This window comes from Lichenostomus cassidix, chromosome 3 (genome assembly GCF_008360975.1).
Source record: "Lichenostomus cassidix isolate B80296 chromosome 3, HeHo_3.0, whole genome shotgun sequence".
Lineage (NCBI taxonomy): Eukaryota > Metazoa > Chordata > Aves > Passeriformes > Meliphagidae > Lichenostomus > Lichenostomus cassidix.
In genome coordinates this window covers 287,620-315,270 of record NC_139483.1, presented here as the reverse complement: position 1 = coordinate 315,270, position 27,651 = coordinate 287,620, and the positions used below count along the sequence as shown (strand labels likewise).

General features: G+C 45.5%; 1 long non-coding RNA gene across 2 annotated transcripts in view; it reads left to right on the top strand.

Annotated features, from left to right (window-relative positions):
* The first annotated feature begins 1,603 nt into the window (after nucleotides 1-1,603).
* The window catches only part of LOC146438833 (uncharacterized), a 44,438-nt gene continuing 18,390 nt past the window's right edge, over nucleotides 1,604-27,651 (top strand). For both annotated transcript variants that reach the window (XR_014850504.1, XR_014850503.1), the window contains exons 1-3: nucleotides 1,604-3,960; nucleotides 6,355-6,439; nucleotides 10,099-10,245. This is a non-coding gene — a long non-coding RNA (uncharacterized LOC146438833). The remainder of the gene's footprint in view (nucleotides 3,961-6,354; nucleotides 6,440-10,098; nucleotides 10,246-27,651) is intronic.

The window sequence follows — 27,651 nt, the reverse complement described above, 5'->3', positions numbered from 1 at the left end:
CTATTCACGCACACACATGCACAGAGCTGTGCACGCCATTGCGGCCAGCAAGATGGGGTTGCATCCTATAGCTCTGGGCCATAAAGCAGCCTCTGAGTTGTGTCTGAGGGACAGAGGCCATCCATGCTGGAGACAAATTTGTCTCTAGGCTGCTCAGATCATGTAGCTGTTGTTTCATGTTCACACAGCTTGGAACACCAAGGTCCATGGCTTCCTCAAGGAAGATGCTGTCTAGCCAGGGCCCATGCAGGTGTTGGTGTAGCAGGGAGTGCATGGGGTGCTTGTCACAAAACTTCATGTACTGTGGGGCTGTTGGCAGTGCCAGGGCCTCAGCTGGAGTTGGGATTTCCAGTAGGAGGAGCTCAGAGTGATGCAAGGAATTCTACCTGAAAGGGCCAGGGTGAGGACTCAGCCTTGAGTTTTCCATACTGCCAGAAGGGGCATTACAGAAGTGTTGGAAAACACCATGGCAATTCCAGGGTCTCTGAGGTAGGTGTGTTGGGGCACTTGGGGAGGCTCCAGCTGAAATGGAGGAAATGCAGCAAGAAGGGTTTCCCATCCGCTTTCCAGAAGGGAGGATCTGAGGCCTAGACAGATGAGATGAGATATGAGATGAGATGAGCCCTCCAAGGAGGAGGCTGTGTCAGTCTCGGGGAAACATGGATGACATGGGAAAACCCTTTTCCACTCCTGCCCAAAAGCTCCTCTGGCATCTACTGTGGATGCTGGCACTCCACTGGGCTCAGGATTTACTGTCTGTTTACTACCCAAGCCGCAGTGGGTTTGAACTGGTGACCTAAAGGTGAAAGGCTCTGCATCTTATTAGAATTACTGTGAGCTGCTGAACGAGTCCCCCATGGCAGTTAAGATTTGATTATGGTTCTAGAAAATGTTCAGCTTTTACAATTAGTGTCAAAGCAGTGGTAAGCCCCTCTTTGATTCCTGGGTGTAGGCTTGTGCTTTTCTTAACCTCACACATATGCTGGCATATTTACAGTAAGTGCTCAAGGGGTTGTTTTTTTAATTTTTTAAATTTTTTTTTAAATTAAAAATGAAAGTTCCCCAGGGAAATTATGCAATGGGAAATAGCTACTTCAATAAATTTGACTCACACACTTTATTGATTATAGTAAATTTAATTATTCCATTTAAACCTTGCTTACATACACAAAAAAAACCCTGCTTTTCTTCCTGCATGTTTTTTCCTGGTTTTGTATCCCTCTCTACAGACCAAAACAGTGTATATGTTATTTTAAACATTTTAGAGAAGAAATACTTAAGGCTAAGCTTCTTCCCTATAATTATAAATTAAAAATTAGAAAACATACCATAAATCTTATTCAAAACATCTTCAAATAGAACTACTAATTGTGAAACAGCAATAGTTATGGCTTTTCATGTAGCTCTTTTGCCTCTGCCATATATTACATGCACTGTGTTTGCTAAGGGAGACAATTATTCAAGTGCAAGGGATGTTAAAAAACCCTGAAATAACAACAAAGCATAGAGAAAAATCAGTATTTCTCTAGTCAGAACTTCATTAGGTGACACTTTTTGTTCTCTTGATACTCGGATATTACCCAGAGGTTTTAGTCTTCTTTGGAGACCATTGCACTGAGGTTTTTAGAGGCTACTGCCAAAAGGCAGTGAAAGAGCTGCTGGTCCCTGGGTCTGAAAACTTATTTCCCTTTCTGTTCTCTTTCAGGGAGCTGCTGCTGCTTCTTCCAACCTGTTGAACTATGTTCAATCCAATCTATGTTTCTTCTTGAAGTTATGAACGGTCTCCTCTTCCCGGGGAAATGCATTTATTTGTTACCTTGTGACTGTTCCATGAATAGGGAATGTTCCTGTGGATACAGGTCTGTGGGACTGAGGTCAAAGCAATCCTCCATGGTAAGGAATCGGGATGTGGGAACTTGAATTGTCCCTAGGGATGAAGAATCAGAAGTAATTCTCATCAAGAAGTGCTCCCTCTTGAAGGAAGAGCCTATTCAGAACCAGTGCATCACAGCAGTGAGACAAATCGTGGTTGGTCTTCCTCCCTGATACTGGAAAATTCAGTCTGGGGAGGAGCTATTTGGGGTTCTGGAAGCTGAGCTGACCAGTTTTGAAAGGGGAAGAAGGGCCCAGTGTTTGTTCAAGGCTTTGTTGCTTCCAGATGCATCTTTCATCCCAGTTCTTTCATAAGACTGTTCAACATGGGCTTGTCTGAATCCCACAGCCAAATCCTCATCTGGTAAAATCTGAAAGGACCCCCATTTATTTTAAGGGATCTGCACCCCCTCAGTCTGTGGGGGAGCCTGGAAAGAGCCAGTGAGACTGCAGGGATGTTGAAGGTGGAGCGGCAGAGCTGAGATGAGGGAGGTTCTGGAGGCTGCAGGTAAGCAGTGTCTCCTTTGCTCTCCTACAGTTTCTCCCCCTGTGGCACATTTGACTGCCACCATTGGTGTGGCGTTGCAGTTGGTCGCTGCACAGTGACCAACCTAGCACCTTCTGGATATTCCTTCTTGGCAAAAGTGGTGGTTTTGATTGGCCCAAACTTCAGTAAAGTATTTTTTGACATCTGGGAAAAATTTGGACCCCTCAGAAGCTGTTGTGGTGGGCCTGGGGAGGTGTCTGAGGAGTGGGGAGTGGCACAAAGATGGCTCCTGTGTGTCCTGAGTGAAAGTTCTGGAAGCTTTTACATCAAGTCCAGCAGAGCCAATCTCTGATGGCTCTGAAGGTGATGGACATGCTGCTGGCCAAGTCTGAGCCAATTACAGTTTCTAGTTACGCCTCTGTGAAAACATATTTAAGAAGAAATCAAAACAAAGCAAGCATGCACTTGTTTGTAGTTGGAGGAGGAGAAGGTGAAGGTAAAAATATGTGAAGGGAGAACAGCATGGAGATGCCAAGGTCAGTGGAGAAGGTAGGGGAGGAGGTGCTCCAGTGCTCCAGGCGCCGGAGCTGAAAACCCTCTGCTAGCCGTGGTGGAGACCATGGGGGGAGCAGGAGGTTCCCCCTGCAGGCCATGGAATCCACAAGGATGCAGAAATCCACCCACAGCCCACACCAGAGGAGCAGGTGGATGCCTGGAGAAAGCTGTGATCCAGTTTGGAGTCTCATCGAAAGAGTTAAAGTTACAAAGGACTTGCAAGGGAGAGAAAGGCCTTGCTCCTGGGATGGAAGCAGCCTGGCCTCAGCTCGGGAGAGTCTGCACCTTATGGACAAAGAGACTCAAGTTGCAGCAGAATTTGGGCAGGATGTTGCTCATGAGATCGGACCCATGCCAAAGAAGTTCCCAGAGGACTGTCTCTCGTGGGAGGGACCTCATGGATAAGTAGAGAACCCCTCTCCCTGATTGGACTGACCAGAAAGCACCCCTCACCCTGCCCCCTGCCCATGCTGTTGGTTTGAAAAGAGGGAAGGGGGGTGAGCGGAGAGACTGCTTCTTAAGAGGGTGGAGGGTGAGAGCAGAAAACTGGCTGGAGAGAGAGAGAAATAAGTAGAGATAAAGAATGTTTGTAGTAGAAGAATTGTGGTGATGAATAGGTTTATGGACCTGCTCTGTGGACTGATAAAATACTCCACACACCCTGCCCCCCTACCCGAGCTGTTGGTTGGAAGGAGGAAAGGGGGTGAATAAAATGGGTTCGTAAGAGGGAGGGGGGTGAGTGAACAAAATAGTGTATGAAAAGTTTATTTTTGCCTTGGATTTTATCCTCCAACTCTGTTAGGTAATTAAATCACTTTTTTGCAACTTTAAGTTGGAGCCTGTTTGCCCTCTTTTTTTTCTTCTGTGTGTCCTCCTACCAGTGTCCTATCTCATTTGACTCACGAGATTGATGTGTATTTCTGCAGGTTTTTTTCCTGCAGCAAGAGAGAGTCGAGGTGCCTGGCGTTTAGTCAGGGTCAAACCCCAACACATGGACTGGGGAGATCTTGATGTCATTTACACCCTTGGGTTTTCTGCACTGCAGTGTAAGTGGTTCATTAATCATATTTGTCCTATGGCTTCAAGAAGAAAATATAACTGGGATGCTCTGTGTCCTGGTAGGTTTCAGATTTATTTGCTTTATTCGAAAAGTATAGCTGGAAATAAGTACTTGCATATTTCTAAATGGCCTACACTTAAATATAACCACGATCTGATGTAAACTGGCGAGGTTCCCTTGAATTGAGTGGATTCACTCCAGCTTGCACCAGCTGAGGATTAGGCCCTGAGATTCAAGCAAGCCCCGTTGTGATAATCATGAAAAGAACTTCAATTAAAGATGAGTTTGGAAGCAATCAAACCAAATCAGAAGCCTGGTTGATTTCATTTGTTTTTCTGGCAAGCCAGGGATTTCTGAGAATACAACCTTGTTGCAATATGTATTACACCAAATCCTTCAGCTGATGAGCCCATTGCCATAACTCCCCAGAACATTTCCATTTCCTTCCCTGTAACTGTCACCACACTTGCTCTGGCCACTGTGGCCAGGGAACTTAGCCACATCTGATCCCAGACTCAGCTTTTGGCTGGGATGACACTCAGAATTATTTTGCAGATGGGCCAACCTAGGACACATATTCCCGCTGGGATGCTCCCCCCTCACTGCCTCCTTAATGAGAGTGAGAGAGCTTGGACCAACAACCAGCTCCTCAAATGGCAACAAAAGACTCCTTGTCATTACCCAGGCTCGCTCAAAGTGCAGTAGAAAAGGGGATTTTTTGGCAGAGCTGCAGATTGCAGTCACAATATGCAGCTCATCACTGCTGCCAGTGATGCTCTCTGCTAAGTTATAAAAGTCACCTCCTTGCCTCCCTTTCCACAACTGTCCCAGGGACTCTGTGAGGACTGGGACATGTCATGGATAGCTCCCGTGGTGATACAGAGAGAGACATATGATCAATACTCCAAATGGAGTCCTTGACAAGAAGGAACTTTGAAACCTGACTTAAGAGTTCAAGAATCACTCCAGAAGAAAAATTCCTCTTCCCCCTTCCCTCCCAAAAAGTGAGCCTGAGTCAGTTGTCTCCATTCCTGCTTTCCATGGTCTTGTATAAAACAATCTGAAGGTGATTTTGGAAGGTGAAAAAGCTTCATGCTGTAAATTTTTTAATGTCACAATTGCAGTGCTCTTCGCATTTTTGTTTTTCTTCTGGATATTTTCCTCTGAAAGCAAAGTGCAGTCAAAAAAAAAAGCAATCTATTTTTGCTAAGTGCTTCTCTTTTGGCGTATTTCAAAGGAAGAGATGTGTATTCCTTATATTTAGCCTGTTAACCACATACATATATGGTTATTCTGAAGTTGTACCAACCACTTCTATTTACTACTGCTTCAGACAAAGCAGGATCCAAATGCTACTTGGAATCGTTGCTATCCCAAAACACACAGACCTCAAGGCTGGAAGGAAGTTAGAGTCTTATTTCTTCACTGCTCTTTGTTATTATCATTACTATTAGTGGCAATAGCAAGTGCTGTCCAATGTGGTGCTGCACATCTGCAGCTCCCATGGGAGTCCCTGACTCCATAAAGGATACTTGCCTGGGGTGTACAGGCACTATGGTCCGTCCTGGTCACCTTCCAACCCTTCTCCAAATGCAGGAGGAAGAAGGGCATTGCCACAGAGGGAGAATTCAGAGGTTAAGGAGCTCCTTACAGGCAGGGGGTCCCAGGGTGCTTAAGTGGAACATTTTCTGCAGTGCCTTAGTCCTGGTTAGTGCTGAAGATGCCCAGACATGATGTGCTGACCACCTGCTTTGATGCACAGGAGCACTGTTGCATTTCCTCTCCTGCTCTTCACAGGAACCCCTTGATTTCATGGGGGTAAAAAAAGCTGTCATTTTTCCATAACTTTTCTTATTCCTTTAACCTGTTTGATTTGCTGATTCATTTCGTACACCGGAAGTTGCATTCAGTTTTTAAGCATAATTTGTTTCCCTATTTCTGTTTAATTTTGTTGTCATTGGTTAGCTCTAGAAGGAGCAGCCTGGATGCTTTATCTGCCCAAAGGCACAGGCATGGGGGTTTCTTATTTTGCCACCCTTCCCCAGGATTTTATTATATTCCCTTGGAATTTATCTGTAACATGCACTGCAGAGCCGCTCCTAAGAGAAAAGGCTGAGAGTCCTACATCAGTAGCTGACCTGAAGCAAACCTGGTGAGGACAACCCTGTACCCTCCGAACCCTCACCCAGCCCCCTTGGCCACGGAGATGTTGTGGCTGATTTTCCTGCTGGCCAGAAGCCCTGTCCATGTTGCTGCAGACCCAGAAGTGCCTGAGGCAAGAACAGCCAGTCATGCCTCATCTCTCTTACTGCTCTTTTGTGCTTCCAGACTTTACTACATTTATCCTCTTAGCACTTCTGTAATTATCTCTCTGTAACAGATGAGAAACAGAAGAACATGGAGGTTTTGCAATTTGAGCTGGGCCACGCAGGAGCTCTTTGGCAGAGGAGGCAGCCTCCCGAGGGGTGAGTAATGTCCTTTTGACAATCCCATTAGACTCCTGGTTGTATCCTTACGCACCTAGAGACAAGCCCGAAGTCACTAAACCTGACCCTTCTGGGGCTGATGGCAGCCTTTCACCACTGTCCTGCCCAGTCCCCAGCACAATTCTCAGAAAACAGATCTACAGAGCAATTCCACTCTGATTCACTTTGAAGGCTCAGGTCTTATTAATGCCAACAATGCAGGCATCATTTTAGTTTCACAAATACACAGAAAATTCATAACAGCTGCAGTTGTTGTGTGCAGTGTCCTGCTGAATAATTTTGCCCTCAGAGCTGTATTTTAACCAGTGTGACTGGAAAAGGGAAATCAGATGGTGCTTGGCTTCGAATGTATGTGTATGGCCAGCTCTACTGAGCAGTTAAACTGAGAAGAGCTTTACTAGGAGCCTGACTATGACTTTACACTCTGAGTCATCAGCAGGAGTCAAGTGAAGGCAGCCGGGGCAGCTTCAGGGAGGCTCATGCTGAGCTGAGCAGAGACTCTGTGAAACAGAGCAGTGAGACCAGGTCTGCTGAACATCCTTCCTGCTGAGTGAGTCAGCAGCAGGTTAATTAGGCAGAGCTGGGCAGGGAGCAGCAGTTATGACAGAAGAGGCTTTAGCTGATAGGATCATTTTCAGCACAGTGATATTAATTACCAATTGTGGTAGAGAACATGAGGCAGGTGGAGCACTTTCTTTCAAAGTATTTTTGTAAGGTATTAGCCTGTATAAAGACCCATTGTAAATACATTATCCTTGTCAGGTGTAATAACTGTCTGGGCACATGGCATCCCTGCTCACAATGGAAAGATAATCAAAGACACAATTCCACATTCCGGTGCTTCTCTCAGCTGCTAATTTTGTCACTGGAGAGATCCAAACAATTATAGTCGGGAAACACTGGGGGACTTTTAATGGTAATTTCCAAACAGTGGACAATAAATAGATTGAGAAAATGCTGTGAGCATTGAGCCAGCCTTGGAAAAAGCTAGAGGAAAAACTGTATTTCTGACGCAAACATGGAAATTTGAAATGGGAGTGAGGTGCCTAGACATCTTGGAGGAACTTAGACCCTGAGCTTTCTGAAGCCAAATCCCACCCTAGCCTAGAAATAATTTCATATTTCACAGCCTTCACATTTTCCTCAGATGAATGTTGTTCTTAGAAGCTTGTACAAGGAAGGCTGGATCCTGAAGACATTACTTAAAGGAAATTTCTATTCATGTCCCTGAATATTCATTACTGATAATCCTGGTAGTAATTCTCATGAAAAACTGTGTTACATTGCATGTTGTAATTTATGATGTACAGCAAATATAATGTATTGTATAACTCAGTATTACAGGTCTGCATTACATACCTGTAATATTATGCTCTGTTAATTAAACCAATTAAAGTGCAGTTATGAGCTCATTAAACCCAAGAAATATGTCAATCAATTCTGTGTTTATCAAGTTAAAATCTTATCAAAGTCAAATGATTCAGGCCTTCAAATCAAGTGTTCATTTGTGTCTCCATTTAACACACCAGGAGAACATGATCCAGAAAATGCCTGTGTAAACAGATATGACCTGCACACACAGTCCCACTACAGAGGGAACTGCTGCTGGATATTTTTACCTCTTTGGTTCCCATGATTCATCCCACTGGGATATTCTGTTGCAATCATAATGTTTTAAATATTTAACGCCATCACATGATTCTTTAAAGACCTGATATAAGCAAAGCACAGCTCCCAGTCAGGTATGTAAATTTTGCACATTCTCCCTCCAAGAATGCCAGAAGGACTTTGACAGGCTGAGTTATCTTGCTGTGGTCAGATGCCTTTCTCCAGGTGCTGCAGTTCCTAAACTGGTCCCTGCAGAGTTAGCAGGTCCAGCTCTCCCTCTCAGCTCAGAGGTGATCCTGAATTAGTTCTTTTGAAGTCACCTGGGACTGGTGCCTGCCTGCCTGGAGCAGAACAGTATACTCTGGAATAAATATACTTGGGGCAGAAATCTTCTTCCCACTCAAGTTCTCCCATGGCTTTTATGATGGGGACAACATTTTGGGCAAAACCTCACTGCCACCCCAGTCAGTTTCTGGGAGTTTGCTGACGCTGAGTTATGGCAATCCTCACTCGGCTTTTGCTGTGTGTTGAGAAGAGAAATTTGGTACAGTTGTGCTAGTGATTACAGAGGCTGCAGAAGGAAGAATTGAAATCATACAGAGAGGCAGCAGAGGAATGGCAGTGACAGGGAGTCAATTGAGCTGGGTCCTGAGAGTGTCAGAGATATTTCAGGCTGTGGAGGGCAAGGACTGCCCTCATGTTGTGTTTGAGCATCTGTGATGAGCATCTAAATGCTCATCAGGCCTTGGTCTTGACTGTCATCTCTAAGGGGGCTCTAACATAAGCAGTTATGATGATGCTAATGAGAGTCTGATGATAGTGACTTTTTGATACGGTCCAGAAAAGCCCCACACCTCATGTTCAGCTCATCCCAAGCAGAGGAGCTGTTTATGTTTATACTGATTTCTGGTGGGAGGAGAATGTTCATGCTCAAAGATCAAGTCTGCAGGGAGAACAGAGAATTATGGAATGATTTTTCTATTGTGAGTAACAAGATTATGATCAGAAAAAGGAGGAGGGAGAGAGGAAAATGTGGATGATGTTGTTATTACCAAAATGAAAGAATTTGGATATAATCATAGCAGTTAGGGAAATGTGTTTTTAAAGTCCTTGAGAGAGGTCATAATGAGAGTTTACTTTGTAGATCTAATCACAGTTTACAACACCATATGCCAGTTCCCAGTGTTGTCCATGGTGAACAGCAGGACCTCAGTAATTTTCCAGATGTGGCTTCCCCTGTAGAAGGAGAACAAAACCAGTGAGAAGAACTGGAGTGACCCAGCACTGTGGGAGCCTCTGAATTCCTTTTGACTAGGGTGCCCTCATCATCCAACTCATTAATAGTTTGGTTGTTGCCTGGTAACACTGACATAAATTCTTCTCCAGTGTGACTGAGCCCACAAGAGAAAAGGAGAAACTCTGAGAGGCATCATAGGTTCTAATTTTATGGAAATGTCCTCAGCTCTGTCAAACAGAGCTGAAGTGTGCATACTGTAACATCTGTCCCAGATACCTGATGAGTGTTTGGTGCGACATCAGTAGTGGGGGAGAGGGGAGGGGTGTTTGGTGCCAATGGGGCATTACCGCCTTGTGAAACATGCCAGTGCAGAGAAGATCACAATCTCAGCTTCTGCCCTAAGCTTTCTGTAACTCAGCTAAAATGTGGTTGTTTGGCCCCCTTTGGTCAGATCTTTGCATCACCCACCCTTGGAGCTTGGCTCAGTCTCACCGCAGCACAAGCACATTCCAGGTCAGAGCACACAGAACTGGGAATTTGCAAGGGTCTGTGGAATCACCAGATCTTCTCCTGATTTTGCTTAGGGAGAGTAGTGGTTGAGGGTGCAACCTTTTGGAGGAGTGGACTTGGAAGATATACCCCAGTGAAGAAGAAAAAATGTTGTTCCCCAGGAATGGAATGTGGAATCATTTGATGTCTTCTGGAGGTTGTTCTTGCAGCCTGGCCCCATTGCTCCAGGGTGCTCTTTACCTCTGTCTTGTGTGCTTTGTCCCTGTTTTGTGATTGATATCAGCTCAGGGAAAGGAGATGTCGCAGTCCAGTGACAAGGCAGCGGTTCCTGATGTCACCCTGATGTAACTGATTCACGGCTTTCTCTGGAGGGGCAGGGAACAGTCTGAGATTCACCACAAGCAGCCAAGTGCCTGCACAGTACCTTCAGGTAAGACTCTAGCTCAGGACTGGGCTTCGCTTGCATCTCTGGTTGCAGTCAACGTGTTGTCATTTCCACATTAAAAACAGAGGGACTGTGACAGTCCCATCTCTCCATGGGAGCAAGGAGTGGTGGTTCCTAATATGCTGAAGAGGGAAAGGGGAAACTTCAGTCAATGACTGTTCCTCTCAGGGCAGTGGCACATTAGGAGCTGCCGAGCCAAGCGGGAGAGTGGCTCCAGCCAGCGCTGTGCCAAGGAGCAACGTGCTGCTCTCCGTATTACTGAGCATCAGGCCAGGGGCTCGGAGACGAAAAGGAAAAAGCCCTCATGGGAGATAGCCTATTTTTAATGAGCTCAAACCTCTTCCACAAATTAAGTGATATATTTTAAAAGGAAACAATATTACTTTGGTTTTATTTGTTTCAGCTACTTAGTTACAGCTCCACATGGACACAATTAATGGAGGAAATAGAGTATTTTATAAGCCCAGCACTGTGAGATAATTTTGTGACCACATGAAATTCTTTGCCCTAATCACCACACATTCCTTGGGAGAAGGTTGTATATTGCTGAAGGTTATTAACCTTGGTTCCAAAAATGTGTCTAGTCATTGAAAGGCAAAGGTCAAAAACTGTCATGGCATTCCTCAGTGACAAAGTTTGCCCTCCCCTTTCCACTAAAGTCCCTGCTGTCCATCTCTGGCTCAGGTCTGTCCTAATAAAGTATTCCTCAGCAAGGAGGAGAGAAATTACCTTTCCACTGGAGCAAGTTTTGTTTCCCAGATCCTTTTCAGATTCCCTGTGATATAAATCACTTGGACTTTCAGCACCTTATTTCTCCATTACTTGGAGGTCTTTTTAAATAGAATAAGATTTCCCCTTTATTTGCTTATTTACAGGATGATTATTTTTTTTCATGGCAATGAATCATCTTGTTTTAGTGGTATCTAACACCAACCTCTCTGATCTTTGCTGGTCAGAGAATGAAAACAGATTGAGGTAAAATCTGGGGATGAATGTTGTTTAAATGAAGAGTTTCATTTGTGCCCTGTCCTGCTTTCTTGATGATAGGCAACAACAAAGCCATCCTTAGCATTAACAAAAAAAAAAAAAGTTTTTTCAGTCTTCTGGAACTGCTTCAAATATCAGAGATGGGACCCACAAAATACCAGGCTGGGAGTTCTGGCAGGAGCGAGTGGGCCAGCAGGGTGTGATTTCTGGCTGGAGAGAGTTGATCAGTTCCTCGGGTGATGCAGGTCTACGGGCCTCATTAATCAGCCATTCCCTTCTTCCAGAGAGACCTACATATTGTCCCTTTCAGCTCCCAGAGCAGTGCTGGGCCGACTGCATTGCAACAGGCTCCTACAAGAGGAGGTAAACAACACCTCGTCGATGCAGTAATCTGTGCAAATGTCCCGACAGCGAGCCCAGCAGAAGAGTGACTAAACAAACATCCCCCTTTGCCTTCTCCTCTGCCCCGCTGATAAATTTGGGTTACTGTACACATCACTCCTCGGGCCATGGAGGGCTGCTGTGAATCCATTAGCAGGGCAAGGGTGAGTGACTTCTGACTTCAGTGACCCTTAAAGTTAATCCAGCATTGTAGGGACAGAATTAAATGTGATGAGCTCAGAAAGTGTGATAAAACCAGATTTAAGTGCACAGCTGGACAGCAACCTATAAAGGCAGAATTTAAAACTGTAATAAAAACTAAGTAATCTAATTATGACAGCAGAGTTAAAGGTGAGATATTTGCAGCATGATTCACATGCACCATGGCTAACCTCTGACGTCTTGAATACAGTATGTGGTTTCTTCACTACAGGAGTAGTTTTTTAGTTGATCTCTCACACTACATCATTCCCTCCATTTTATTCTCATACACTGTCTCTGGAGGTAGCAGGGCAGGGCAAAAACATCTGCTTTCTGTACGTCAGGCTCGAGGGGACTCAGGGCTGCTCCCCGCCATGCTCTGGGCACCCAGGAGGTGCACAACACCTCCAAAATATTGCAACTCCGGAGACAGTCTGAGGAGAAATTGCAGCAAGAGTGGCCACATCTCGAGCTGGTTTTAGCCTAGCTAGACTTCATACCAGTGGGGGGGAGGATGCAGAGAAAGTTAGAGCTTGGATGCGTGATACAGTCCCGAGCCCACGTAACTGACATCCTTTCTTCATTGCAACTGGCACCTAATTAACGCCACCACTGACAGCAGCCGTCTCTCTGATTTCAGTGTTGCCTTGTCCAAACACGGGAGGGAGGGGAAAAACCAGCCTGTGAACCCTGCCTGGCTTCCCTGGGCGGCTGCCAGCGGCAGGGCTTGCTTTGCCAATCTGGTTCAGAGTGCTCTCACCAGGATGGACACTACCAAGTGAGACAGCAACCTCAGATCCAAATCTGACATCTGCCAGCAGAGGGGTTCCACATTAAAGCAGAGCTCTTTTCCCTGGCTCTCATTAAGCATTGTCCAGCATCCCAACAGCATTTCATGTATGGGGAGTGTAGTGGTGGGATTTAACCAAGTTTGCTCAAGTTGGTAACAGCTGGGCAGTTCTCTAGGAGGGGCAGCTGGAGAGATCTCACTTCCTTCAGGTAGCCTATGTCAAGAGAAAAATTTCAAATTAGGAATCTACCCCATGTGATAGTTCTGATTTTTTTTTTATTCATCCCAAACAGCAACTCAATGGAACAAAAATGCCAGAAGAAAATCTTCCTATATGCAGCTGTAAAGCTCTATATTGGGGGGTTTTTGAACTAAAATAACTTAGTGGCATTTCTGAAATCAAGTTGCATTTCATTTCATTCCATTTTAATTTAGCTGAAAAGCTTTCTCTTAAGTCTGATCGACACAGGCTATATGTCTATAGGATAATGCTCTCAGGAAGGACGAAGGACAGCTTTGTACATTCAGCATCCCAAAATAAACTACATCCTCCCTCAAGGCAGTGTGAACCAAGCCGATCAATCTCCACAAATGTTGTTCTTAAACTGGTGAAATATTTCCCATGTTTGTGAAACCAAACTGAAGCAGATCTCTTGCTTAGGTTTCCCCAGTGAGTAATCCACTAGTATTTTTCCTCAAGGAAATTAATAATTTTTAAGATACTCTCTTTCAGAACATGTCCCTCTTTTTCCCTTTTTATGAAGCTCAGAGGGGAACAGCAAAGCCCTCAAGGACACCCTGTGAAGGGTTCAGGGTGATGCTTTCCCGAGGGAAGAGGCGGGTGTGAGAGCCATTGGCTAAAATAGGTAATTGATACCAACAATGGGTGGGAAAGAGGTGTGGGGTGCTCTTGGAAAGGGCTCGCTCAAAATTCCAAGTACACCTTACCTTTGTGACCACGGGACTGTCTCAGTACTGATATTTAAGAGACAGAGATCTGCTTTTTACTTCAGAGAGAAAAAGACATTATGTGCACGTATGGAGGTGCCACATACACTTCTGTTATTCCTGGGATAACTTCATCCCAAACTATCCTTCTATTCCTAGAGCTGTACAACAGCTACACCAGGAGAGAGCCCTGCACAGGACAAAACAGCTTTTAAAATGTGATTGGGGACTACCAGAAAACACCACAACAAATGCCCCAAAACACAGGAAGGGCCCACCGGTTGCACGAAGACAGTGAGGATCAAAAGAGCAACATCCCAGGTACAAAGAGAGTGAGATCCTGTGGAGCCCAGGCCAGCAGCCACACACTGCCTGGTCCGGTGGGGTTAGAAATCCCATCCTGTATGGCAGCTCCCACATGCTCCAGCTCCCTGTACAGAGAGAGAATAAGGGAGATTTAACACCCTCAGTCTGTAAGACACAGTCAGGAGGTGGTAAATACCTTGATAAGGAAACTGGAGTGAGAATACCAGCTTTAGGCAATCCAGATTTTATCAGGGAAGTATGCAGGAATGAGTAACTGCCTGACATGCAGATGTGCCCTTGCACAGTGCCAGCAGCCTGCCAGTCCCCACATCTGGCCTCAGGCAACACGCTCCCATTTCCAAACTCATGATTTCGGGGGGGGGGGGGGGGATGTTGGGGCGGTATTTTTGCATGGGGTTCTCACTTAGGCAATGGCAGTGCCCAAAATGAATCTGCAGTTCCCTGCCTGGAAGAATCCTTAGATTTGACACTGGAGACTTGTTTTTCTGTCCTAAGAAGTAGCTTGGCTTGTGAGCGAAGGCTGTTGATCTGCTTAGCAATGACATGCATGTTGCTAATGGGAATCCATATGTGCTGGTTGAAAACAAGATCCTGGAATCCAAGGCCTGGCAAAGTCCTAAAGAACCCTGTGTATTCTCAGTGAATGGATGATGTCTTGTGAACCATTGCTGTTGCTGTCACAGTGGGACCAAGAGAAGACTTGTGCCCAGTCCCATAATAGTTTCTGCAATGTGAGTTCACAAATTTGGCGGGAACAGTTGGAAACTGAAGTGCTGTGAGCTGGCACAACACATAAATTCACACTTGAGGAGATATGGGGATGGTGAAGAAAGAACCCCAGGTAAGCTGTAACAACACAAGCCTGTCAGTTCAAGGAGTGTCTGGATGATACTTGTAGTTGTCTAGTTCAGTTTTAAATTGTCCTGTGAAGAGGTGGGGAATTGTACTCAATGAACTTTATGGGTCCTGCCCAATGTGTGTAGTCTGTGGTTTGATTCAGACAGTTTGATAAATTGATGGTTGGTGTCTTACTGTTCCCTGGACAAGGCAAAGGACCTACCTGTTCGCTGTTCTCACTCACACTCCAGATCTCTAGGGAACTCATGGCGTGGGCTGTCATCAACCGAGGTGGGAAATGTCTGTTTGGAGAGCCTGTCCCTGCTCTGGCAATGCTCTTCAGGTGTCTGACAGGCTTTTGGACGTTACTGTTTGGTCTTGACATTGATTCTCAACCAAGTTTACATTAGAAGAGAAGGTACAACCAGCCCATTACTTGGTGGGAAGGAGAGAGTAGGAAGAGCTTGGCAGCTCAAACGGATGTTCTGGAAACCTGAACAAGGAGAGAGGAGAGCCTTGCTGAAATGATAAGGGATTGGGGCAGCACTCGTTGCTGTGCAACGCCAGGAGATTGGCTGCCAAAGGGGCACAGGCAGTCTCCTTCTTGGGGTGGTCCTTAGTGGGGCTAATGACAACCATAAGTAGGAAAAATATGGATGCTATTGGAGAGAGAGGCCCAGGAATGGATAAAGAATGAATTGGCTGTGCTGTGTACAGAGAAGGCCAAACAGATGTTGGGCCTGATCCAGAGCCCATTGAGTTAATGGAAAGGCTCCCTTTGGTTTCCTTGGATGCTGTCTCAAACCCATTCCAGCTTCACAGGAAGCAGTGGAGACTAAGAGCAATAACTTGTGGTGACTGGAGTGGTGTGATTTGCATAGGTGTGGGCTGGGGGGGTTCATGCTGAAAATAGATGGGTCTGACAGACCCTTTGAGCTGGGTGACCCCTCTGCCCACTCTCCCCACCTGGGCCTGAGCAGCCTCGTGTGGGTTTGGTCCTCTAGCCAACATTTTGGCAGAATTCTGACCAGAACTGGCTTTTCTGCCTTCTGATGCACCCTGCAACTCAAGGAGGTTCCAGTGTGATCATGTGGTGGCCCAGGATTTAGAAACCAGCGACTTGAGCCATCCACAGAGAAGGAAGAAAGAAGGTCTGCTAAGAACTGTTGACCAGGGAAGAATTTTGTTGGGGACTAGCAAAAAAAATAACGTAAAGCAGGTGTTTCTGCAGTTGTGAGACATTTGTAAAGCCAGTGTGTCCAACAAGTCTCCCACTCACATTCTGGTCCACGTGACATGGCAAGGTCTGACACAGAGAACCGCAAATAGAAAATATCTTTCTGTAGTAGTTGGCATGCACCAGGGCCTCCCTCCCTTCTGCTCTCTACTTTTCTGTTTATTTAGGTGTGTGTCTTTGTTTCTGTTTTTACATTTAGCACAAGTGGAGAGGAAGTGGGATTTCATATGGCTTAGGAGGCTGGAGCTCACCATGCTTCAGAGCAAGGGCCTCTATTTGTCCTCACTCTGCAGGTGCAAGTGTTTGCAGGCCAGCCTCTCACTGGTGTGAACTGCCCCTCCTCTGAGCCAGCTCCTCTGAGGAGGCTTGTGGTATCCAGAGCTGCAGACACAGACCATGCTTAGGCCAAGCTCATCTCGTGTTTAGGAGTGGGAACTGGAAGCTGAGCAGTATCCCTTTTCTCCAGGTGATGGTACCAGGAGGAATGGATCAACCATGGCATGCAAAGATGCCTCAACAAACAGCAGATGCTGTTTTGTTCAAGACTGTGAATTTACTGGAAATGTAATTTAGGGGATACTTGAATTTAGTTGAATTTAGGCCAAGTTGGAGAGGGGCAAGGAAGAAAGTTTTAAGGGTAAATTCAGGGCTCTTTGTATTCCCTTTCCCACTGCAGCTGCTCCTCTGTCCAAGCGCGTACACATGACACCAGGGCCAACCATGGCTTGCGCTGAGCTGCATTTTAGGTACTTAACAGGTTTAAATCATGACCCTGTAACACCCAATCTCCAATCTTGCTCTTATTGACAATAGAGTTTAAGCCCTGTTTAAAAATAAACTGATACTGTGAGAAGCTGCTGAACTTTCTGTGTGAGGTGAGGTCAGTTTAGGCCTGGATGAATTGCCTGGCAGGAAGGTTGTGTGGAAGTTTGGCTATCCCACTGTAACACAGCTGAAGGAGAACACCACAGCTCTGACTTCAAGTCCTCTTTTTAACCATGCTGGCTTGTTTACATTTGGGTGGTAGATGGGTGGAGCCATTACTCCAGTTTTTTGGCTTGTATCCGTCCACTTGGATGTCAATGTAAACTGCTGCAATTATATCATAATCATGGCCTGCTATTGGAAATGATTAGTCTGTTCATTTTCCATAAATATTGGCTGTCTGGCTTCACCTGGCAGAGGCTGGGAATTGTCGTGGCAGAGATGAAAGCCCAGGGAATATGGGGATTCATAACTCCGTGAGAGCTATGGTGTTTTCCAGTCTAACAAGACTATTAGATTTAGACGTGAGCAGGACACCAGACTGGGATTCGGGGAGCAATAGAGAAAGTACAGGTATTTCAAAGCAAGTGCTGTTTTAGTCAGAAAGGGAATTTCTTATTAAAATAAGCCCCAAACTAATGGGGGAACTTTTAAATGTCAGGGGGAAGTTGAAAAATATCCAGGCTTTATAATTAAATAGCACTTCCCATTCCTACATCTCCAGTATGGTGGCCTTTGCTCTTCCGCACCAACCAACTCCAGTGGGCAGAACTGCATGTAAAATATAGCCATGTATGAACTTCAAGGTTATGTATTCTACAAATGGGCTCCATCCAAATAACACTGGTGCCATCCAGGTTTTTTCTCCCTAGGACTCAAGCATACAGCACACTTTCCGCTTTTGGAGCTCATCATTCCATAACTCCAGAAATTGCAATATAAACCTTGGCTGCTATGCACACTTCAACTTGAAAACACAGCAGTGATCTGGGATTTTAATTCAAGCAAATTTGAGGGTGGATTAGAAATAGGATCCAGATGCATCTCTAATAGTGAAAAGAAAAATTAGCAGAACATTGGAGCTGAAATGAATGCTGTCTCTCTTTCAGCTTCTTTCCTCCCTTTGCTTTACAAGAGGAATTACATAGACCTAAAACACCATAATTAAATTTGTTCCTTTCCTTTGTAGAAGCTCTGCCCATTTGAACATATCTCAGTTTTCATCCTGGGCATTTATCTACAGCACAGGGCTGGGGGCAGGGGGCAGTTTCTTACTTGTTTAAAGAAATTAGGAATCAGAGGCATGCACAGCCTGTCTGGTAGAGTCTTCAGTGAGCGAGCTGCCAGGCTCTGCAGGTTATACATCATTAGCACACAGAGTGTCCAGGAGAGCCCAAAGCTTGTGCAGGTGTGCTGGCAGAGCTCGCACCACTTCCCTCCCTCCTCCCTCTCCGCCACACTTCCAGCAAGCTGATACTTGAAACCCAATGTGGCAAAATCACAGAGAGCTCCTCTCGAGTTTGTCAGCTCCCTGCTCACCCAGCAGACGTGACTGTGAGAGGGTGCGTGGAGCCTGGAAGGGACTTGCTGGAAAAACAAAACCATTGATTCAAAAGCTTAGTGTGTTTTTCCATGAGTGTATGAAAAAAGTGTGAGTGTTTTTTTAAGCACACTCAGATATTAGAAGTTTAGTGAACACAGAGACAGCTTCTTTTTTTTTTTTCCTCTTTTTTTCCCCTGCCCTTGAACTTTTGGAATGACTATAGGGAATATATCCCAGGCTGTTTTCAATGACCCGTTCACATGGTGGGTTTATTTCAGTTTTTCCCAAAAAGGAGTGAGCTTCATTTGACCTCTGCTCTGGCACTAGCTGCCATCATTTGTTCATCCTACTCAGATAATCAATAAAGTGGATGGCATCTGAAAATAATTATACACACAGCTCTTCCCCAGCTTCCAAGATGAAGACAGAAGCTGGGAAAGGAGCCTTGCATATTCAGCACTTGTTAAAGGAATGAAATATAGTGCTGTGTGTTATTGTTGTATCCTGAATCCTGGGCATTCAGCAGCAGTTTCTTTTGACATTGTGTAGCACTCTGGCCATATGCACCTGAACGCAAATCTCATCAGCTTTCCCATCCTTCCTGACTTTGCTGGAAAAGTGCTATCTGCTCGTGTGGCACACCAAAGGGCAAGAACTCCTGTTGGGAGGAAGGATCTAGTTGGGTCAGTGCCCTCTTTTCTTTAAGGGTCACCACTACAGCTGCATTTTTACAGCCAAATGTCCTGGCCCAGAGCCAGCACGTAGTGACAAGTGGGTGGCCTGTGAAATGTATGGTGTCTCTTTGGAGCATGGGATGAGTTTTTCCAGCCAAAATCCATGTTCAGCCCCTCAGCTAAAATGGCAAGGCTCTGTCTCTACGTGGCTCATGGCAAAGTCGCCTTGAGATATCCATCAGTCTGTCACTGCCTACTGAAGAACCAGATTCAGATTCTACATCACCCAGCCGAGTCCTCCCAGCCAGGAAAGTAGTGAATCATGTTGTATTAGAAGATATTTTATGTCTATTTTAGGAGGTTTGCAGTCTCAGCCTCCCTTCAGGCAGTGGCCAAGATGAGCCATTGGGATGAACCTGAACATTCCCACTGCAGCCTCCCTGAACAGCAGTGGCACCAGATGCCAATGTGAGGCTTCTGAGCCGAGCAGGTGATAGGAAAAGGAGAGGCACAGATTTTGCTGGGGCAAGGTGTAACTGCAGAGTAAGGCTGTGTCCTTTTCCTCCTGCAGCCCTGGAGAAGATTTGAGCAGCACTGTCACTGTGGGGGACTGCTAGATCCTGGCTATAGCCCTGCTTGGGTTTAATGGTCTTTCCGTAGAATCTCTTCATGTTCTCCATTGAAGACAGGGGGAGAGGTGAGGTGGAGCAATGATCTGACCCAGTGTGGCTGTTCAACGTTTCATTTATTCCTTTATCTCCTGAACTGTTGAAGGGATGCCTTGGCTGTGCAGCCTGGAAAATTCTGTAATGCCTGCAAGGACTGACCACTGGGGACACACAGAGTCTGGCAGCTGCCTCCCCAGAGAAGAGCTAAGGACATCAAGCAACCTGCTGCTCCCAGGGTTATTTCATATATCTGGACTGCAGCAATTACAGGAGAGTAATTATTTTTGTCCATTACTCTGGGGTCTCTGCTATCTCCTAATCTAGGCAGCAAGCAGAAATATTTGCTGATGGGCTGCTCCATTGTCCATCCCCAGCTTTTCTCTGTGGTGGTACATTGTTTGTGGTGCTGTCTAAATCCTCCTACGAGCCCCAACAATGCCTCGCACAACCCTGGCATGTCGGGAGCTTCTAGGCTGAGAAGAAACCGATCCTCCTCAGCCCGGCTCCGTTTGTAGCCAAGTGTTTTCTCAGAGATTAACTCCTGCACGGACACACACAGCCACAAATCTCCAGGTTGTCTCACAGCCTTTTCATTCAATTAAGTCTGTTGACTTAGTCTCATTTTGAGCAGTAACTGGATTTAGATAAGGCAGTGGAAAGCAAAACATCAATTGTGTGGTTCCTGGCCCAGCTGGTATGTTGATCTGAAGGGAATGTTTGTGCGGGTGATAATGGAAGCAATGCAGTGATTAGGACAAAGTCATTTGGTGCAAAGATTTCCACAGAGTAAAAATGCTCTGTGTTAAGTGCAAGCACTGGCCAGAGGAAGCAGAGGGAGCTGCGTGCTTCCACAAACTCCCCCTTTGCCTCACATGACATGTTGTGCTGTGAATGCAGTGATGGAAAGAACCTGGTCAGTCTGAAAGGGGAATCACAGTGGGCTCAGGATGAGGAGGTCCCACTGGGTGAATGGGTTGTGCTGGAGCCCAGCTCCCAGGACCATAACAGCTGCAAGGTTCTACAGGGATGTCATCATTTGGGATTCAGCCAGTTACTCTTTGCCAGAAACAGACCTAAGATTCTGGGATAATTCCTCCCCTCAAGCCCCTAGGGAATGAGTTTACAGTCAGTTCCCTAGAGGCTTGGTTTGCCCAACAACCCTGGGAAGAGGAGATGAAGGTGACACACCCTCAGCATCCACTCCTTAGAATACAGGTGGTCCAGGTGGAAAAATCCTCAATATACAATAACTACTGTCTCCCCATATAAGCAAGATGAAAGAAAGCTCTCCTGTTTGCAAGCAAACGTTTTTGTGATGCACTTCTGTGCCTGCTACTACTTTCAGGCTGTAGTCAGAAAATATATCAGGAAGACATCCATTGTTAAATGTTTGTCAAAAGCATGTTTCTATATCTGTTCCAGATAACTGTTAGGCTAATGGGAAGCATAGGGCATTCCTAACATCCTGAAAATCTTCAGCAAGGATCATGGAAGAAGAGTGCAGACAAAGACAGTGAAAAAACATTACTTCCTACATTAACTCAGCATAAGGTATGCAATTGGAACATAGCAAATGTGTCACTGACTTTTTCTGTTTTCTCATACGAGAGAGGGTTTCTTCCTCTGATTCTCATTTGTGTCCTTCTGTGACATAAAATCTGTGACATAAAGAGATCATTCTAGCTGTTTGCACTGTGAGAACATTGAAAGTGGACAAGGGCATTCTCGGTGGTTTACAGACAAGGCTGCCTTCAGCCTTAGTGCATCTGTTCCTCTGAACAACACAGCTTTACCACTGGAGGAAGAGGGGAATGTGTTATCTCAAAGGATCTCTCTTTGCAGTTCCTCTCACCTGCATGTTTCCCTTTTGGACCATGCAGCACTTCTCATAGAGGTGATGCTGGCAGCAATGTAAACCCAGTGGTTTTGAGAGTTCTGTGCTATGGGGTTGTGATGCTTCACATCCTCATTCCTATGTGTTTTAGTGCACTCAGACACTCAGTATTTCCATCAGTGACTCGGACCATGGAGTGTTTATGGCTCCTTTGCAGCAGGATATTGCAGGAATGGTGGAAGGACTGCAGGCACTGTGGACTCTGTGCCCAGCACAGGACTCTGCCCTGGCATGGTGGGCAGCTCCTGGGCTGTGTGTCCTCATACACAAGCAGTTAACTGTTGGCAGCTTAACATATATTAAATTTCTTCTGATAGCGATGAAAGATGGCATCCTCCCAGAGTTTTGCATGAGCTAATCGGCCCTTTGTCTGAAAGTATAGGTGGGGACTCTTCTAACAATACAAAGTTGGTTAGCTCATCATCTTGGCTTGAGGGGCATACTGATGTGCCCATCCTGCTTTCAGAGCCATGAATAATCCAGCTTTGTTGCTGTCCTCTTCTAAAAAAAAAAAAAAAAGCAAAAAAAAAAAACCAAGAGAGTGTAGTTTCAAGACTTGGTGCTCAGGCCTGTTTCTCGGTGCAGGGGATGAGCAGGGATTCACCTATTATTTATTCACTGGCATCAGTCTTGGCTTCAGGTCTCCTTTGGACAGGCACTGGTATCAGACATGATACCTATCAGCATAATTGCTGTTTTTCAGCCATCAGTTGGAATAACATCCTTAAGGATTAGACAGGCATGATTCACTGTCAAAGTGAGAGGAACATCCACAGAAGTCTGTGCTATTCATGGTACATTTAAATCTCTGTTAACTGTCTGGATGGTGGAGCAGTAGGTTAAACCAGCAAAATAGTCTGGAAGACCCCAACCTTGGGAGGAGGGCTGATCTTAAATGTTCTTAAATGTTAATGAATACACTTTAGAAATAGCCTTAGGTAAAAAAAGGAAGTGCACAATAAAAATACACATAAGGAATCAGGTCAAGGTCCTGGCACTATGCCAGGGGAGCTGGTAGAGGACAAGCTCCAATCTCAGTCTACCATGTGATGCTGTGGCCAGAAAGATACTTGTTATTAGAAGGGATATTAAGAGCACCCTCCATATGGAGGTCCTCATGGTGCTGGAGAGGCCCAGCCCTCAAATCTACACTCCAGACTTCAAATAAAGATGTAAACTCTGGAGGATGTCTGGAGGAGGGCAACAGGACTGATAAGAGCTTTCAAGAAATGTGACCTGTAAGGAATTACTTTTTAAATTGGGTTTGTTTAGTCTAGAGAAGACTGAGCACTGCTATGAGAGGCTTCACTTGCAAAGACAGTAACTGAAGGGGGTCTGGTAAAAGAGTGCAGTGTTCATGGGTCTGTTCATGTAGGGAAGGACAAGACCCACTTGCTTTTATTGTCAGCAAAACAGAGGAGGTGAGATTTTAGGAAAGCTGTATCCATAAAGAGTGGGAGATGTTGGAACTGATGATGCAGAGTTCTCCATCTCTGGGAGTTTCTAAGAATTTAAACTAATGTGCCACATGAGTGGCATGGGCACAGGCACAGAACGACACAGATCACATCTGCATGATTTGTTTAAATCCATTCTGTGGGCTTTGTGGCTTTCTCGGCAGTAGCAAAAGGAATGTTGGACTCAAGTTTGGTTGCTAACATGGAAAATATGCTGATAGGTGGGCACGTTTGCACAGAAAATGTTGATAAGACAGGAAAAATTATATTGTTGTCAGAAACAAGAGCCAAAAGTTTTAGAAGTTCTTCTTCAGAAAAGTATATTTAAGGAAAATGATTCCTTTGGCAAAACATCTTTCATTAAAGGAAAGATTTAGCTGGAAAAATTTGCAATGAGCTCTGCAGATTAGCAGCCCAGCACAATCCCAAGATATCTGAAGTGTAATTACTGATCCTGGAAATGGTTCTTTTCACTATTTGGGATTAAGCACAGATAACCCAACACCTCTGTAAGCAATGGGAAGGTGAGGAAAGAGATTGTCAGGCCAGCCAGGGAGGAGCTTCACCTGCAAAAAAGGCCATGGAAGAGTAAGGATCCAGGAAGACTCTGTGCAAGAACTGCCAAATTCAGAGGGCAGTGCTATCTCTCACAGAGCCAAGGAAGGGCTGTGGTTCGGGGATGAGAGACGGAAACCCAGGGCTCAGAAATTGCTGGTTCTCAGAAAGCTTGCACTTCTGTGTGTTCAGTCCAGGAAACTGGTGAGTTGGATGTGAAACTGCCATATGTTTTTGCAGATGCTCCAAGCATGTGTGCTCCCTTACGTATATATGCTTTATACCCAGTTTTGAAAATGAGTCAATGTCTGCCAGAGCTCCAGGAGGAAAACTCCTGAGAATTTACAGACCTGAGATGCTGTGATTAATGGTTCTGGACAGCAGTTTTACTTTCCCCTATTGAGGCATGGGAAGATAGAAGGGAGTGCAACAGGAGATCCACACGGAAGATCAAGGCAGACACATCTGCCTGGCTGTCAGATTTCACACCAGCAAATTGGAAGAAAATTAAAAAATCCGAAGTCAGATCTGGTCCTTGCTCTGGGAATGCAAAGAGGCCTGAAAGACTCCTACATGGATATTTATATCTGACATAAAACCACCACAGAAACGTCTGTGTTTCACTGGTTTTGCCATCCCTTTAATAGGAACCTGTCAAGTGAATATGAAGGAATGAGATCTTATCATTAGAATAGTCTTGAGTTGGTGTCACTTCACTTAAGAGGAGGACAGAGTGTTCAGCCTCTGCCCACCACAGCTCAAAAGCTGCCCTCCCAAACATGTCAAGTGCAGGCTCACATCTTAAATCAACAGTCCTGCAAGTGTGGGAGACTGGGGACATTAAATTCTCAAAAGTGGCATCTTTTCCTCCAAAGCCCGGGGGAAATTTGTGCCCTGAGACACCATCCTTCTGTCAGGCATGGAGGATGAGCCACCTTCATCATCACTGCTCTTAGCTTTAATTTCCAGCACAAATAGCCCCAAAGCCCTCTGGAGTGGGGGCAACACAGCACTGCCAGATGATTACATATTGCCTCTTAATACAAAGCCAATTGTGTTTACTCCATTACCCAATTCCAAATTATAAGCCTTATCACACAGGAGTTTGGGATGGCTCTGTAGTTTCAGAAACCTCATGGTAAAAGGGGCATTTTTAAAATACAGTGTTTTCCAGAAAGACTATCTTGAAAATATAGTGCAGTTCAAATCCTCTACTTCCTTTAATGCTATTTTCATGTTGGTTTGTTGGTTTGTTTTTTTGTTTTTCTTTCAAATTAGGTTTAGCAACATGCATGAGATGTTAGATTAAAGGGACAAGGCTTGGGTTTTCCGTGTGTGTACAGAAATAGCTGTTCCCTGGGTGGGCCAGGTGAAGCTGAGCAGAGTTATTGTCTCTTGACTTCCCCCAGCCTTCTGGGTGGAGGAGGCAGAGATGGGACTGGCTGCCTGCAGGAATGTCTGGCCAAAAGCACTGGGCCACATCCTTTGTGGAGGTAAATCAACATTGTCTGAGTGACGTTTCTGGAACCATGACTGTTTTCATCAGGATCAGGCCTTTTCCATATGGTGAGGAAGTGGTAAAGATCACAAAGGGGGAAAAGCTGTCCATGCGTGGCAATAATTGCAAAAATCTATGGGGTTTTCCTATGTAGGTGGTGTCATTTTCTCTAAAGAATTAAAGCATGGCTCTTTCCCATTGCGACTTGCTGAGTAGCTCATCCCAGTAAGACAGCAAGCCCAGATGCCGAGAGGAAGAGCAGTGTTGTTGTGAAGACACAGCCCCAAAAGGCAATATGTCTGGATCTTATCTGCAGCTCTGCCATAAACTTCCTGGATGATTGTGGCCAAGTTAACCAGGTCCGTTGTTCCAGCATCGTGCGTGCCCCCTCTGTACGGGCACGAGTTCACTCAGAGCTTTGCACAAAAGTCCAGCAAATGCAAAGCTGCAGAGAACCACATGCTTAATGTTGTTCTCCTGCTTGCTCCAGGAGAAGGGGTATGAGTTAGTGAAGCCAATGGATCCCTGACAGCAGGGATCTGGATCCAGAAACAAGGAAGAGCATCAGCGCAAAGCCCACTTTGCCCAATGGCTCATTGCTGGCAGATGGGGAATGTAGGTGCCTGAGGAGGAAAACAAAGTCAGGATGAGCAGAGCCAGACTTCCAGAGCTGGGAGTGGTTTGTGTGAACTCAGCAACCCTCAAAGGATTTCTAAACCTGAGAGCATGAGTAGTCCGAAATGAGTTCTCCGGGCCCCTTGGGATTTTTAGCTTCCATGGAGCAGGACTCATTTTTTCAGGTCTATGTCAGACCTGCTGGGTCACACAGGGCTTTTGTAGTTACTGCCGAGAACAGCCTTCCCATGGCTGTGTCAGCTCTCACAAGGAAGTGATGCTGCCTGCCAGGGAATTGAGGCTAAATGCACTCTTGTTTTCTCATGCTTTGGAAGGGAAGAGAAGTCTAGAGAGAATTATTTTTGTGATGTACAGGAGCTTTGCCAGTATAATGTCCTGTAATAACAGCTAGTCTTCCTTCAGGTCATTAAGTTACCTATTTTTTAGTACTCTTGCTCATGACAAATAGAGCTTGAGTTTAGAGATGCCCTCCTTCTCTTTCCTTTTTCCTGACTTATTAAATATATTTGGGATGTTTTCTTTTTATAGTGGTGTATCCACATATCTCTGTTTAGGAGTCATCTTCCAAATCTCTCCTCCAAGGAGCTGTGACAGAATACCCAACACATTTGTGCTCTGTCTCCACGTCTCAGTGGGAATTAAAGCACAAGGAAATATGCTGTAGGGCACTACAGATGATCAAACTGGATTTAGAATAGGGAAATGTCTGCTTGCTCTCAGAGACAGTCTCTCATCTGCTTTGTCCATGCCCCATAACCAAGCTGCTCCCTGGAAGCCACAGAACTGAGTTAGGGTGGGGATGGGTTGAGCTTTCACCCCAGCCTGTGGTGGGGTTCATACATCTGGGCTCAGGATGGTGTGAATGTTGCTACATTCCACCTGGAGATGGCTGGTGTGCCGTTGGCTGGGAAGGGGGCTGGATGGACAGGCAGCTGTTTGCATTGGCCAGCATGGACATGCCCAAATTCTCCTCATGTGCTGCTGGAGGGTGCTCAGATATTCCAGTGATGCGGGCAGTTTGAGAACCTGTTTAGACCAGAACATGGGTTTCAGTGGCAGTTTTCTGGCTGATTAATTGGGTGACTTCATACAAGTCTCAACTTGCCACTGCCCTATCCAATAAATGGGAATAGCAGCATTTGTCTCCCTTTGTAAAACACTTTGAGGTCTACAGATAATCCTCCTCCTTTTTCCCACCCATCATTATGGGACCAAGTGGAATCTTACGACACATTGAGTTTCTGTGGTCTGGCGTTTGCCAAGCATCTGAGAATGACTCTTCGGCTTGCGTTTGCAATTTCTGTGACTGCCACAAGGTTTGTCATTGTAGCTCATTGTTGAAACCAGGTCACTTCTCACCTGAGAGTGCTTGAGATGGGGAGAGAAGCTGAAGCAGGCAAGAGCAGAACACAGAGCCTGGGGTACCCTGTGACCACACACATCGGCAATCTATCAATAACCCACAGTACTTTGTGGTTCGGAGGTCTCCAAATACCTAAGAGTGGAAAACTCCAAACAAGAGAAGATTCCTCTTGACCACCACACTGCTCTCTCTGTTACCCTGGTGGGCAGCAGGCAGAGCTGGAGAGAGACCTTCACTGGGCATTTGGAGATGTTCTCAGAACATAATGTTCACCAGTTTGAATTCAAGGACCTTGCACAACTGATATTTTAGGACACAGTTTCTTCTTCCCCTGGTTTGTCCTTAGAATCATAGAATAGAATGGTTTGGGTTGGAAGGGACCTTAAAGATCATCTAGTTCCAGCACCCTACCATGAACAGGGAGGTCACCCACTAGATCAGGTTGCTCAGAGCCTCATCCAATCTGGCCTTGTCCAGGTGTTTTCTCCTATGCTGGGATGCAAGTCCATTCTTAGGCCTCATCCCAAGCAGGTACCAATGGGATGTGCTACTGAAGTTATGCTGTTTCTTACAATGACCTGAAAGAAAACCTAAATCACTGCAAGCAAACCTTACAAGAGACTTGAGAAC